Genomic DNA, 358 nt, shown 5'->3' with positions numbered 1-358 from the left:
GCACACGGCACGCTCCTCCGCGAGGCCCGGAGCCGAGCGAGCCTGCAAACGGAAGGGGGCGTGTCGGGCGCGCTCTGCGCGTGCGCAGCTCTCCCCGGCGGCCGTTGGAAGCCGAAGGGGCGGGGCGCAGCGGGCGCGCGGCAAGCGGCGCGCGCGTGCGCAGAGAGGAGGCGGGCGGGAGGCCGCGCTGCGGCAGCGCGCTGAGGGTTGGCGCATGCGCACGGCGTGCTTCCTTGTCCGCGGTCTTGGGTTCTCTTCAGCGGGTGTTAATCGCGGTGGGCGAGAGATCGGAGCAAAGCGACGGGGTGACGAGCAGTGGGAGGTGTGCTGCCGAAACGGAGGGCTGGATCCGCTGCAC

Source organism: Excalfactoria chinensis, chromosome 4 (assembly GCF_039878825.1).
Source record: "Excalfactoria chinensis isolate bCotChi1 chromosome 4, bCotChi1.hap2, whole genome shotgun sequence".
In the NCBI taxonomy this organism is placed as follows: Eukaryota; Metazoa; Chordata; class Aves; order Galliformes; family Phasianidae; genus Excalfactoria; species Excalfactoria chinensis.
This window is presented reverse-complemented; position numbering follows the sequence as displayed.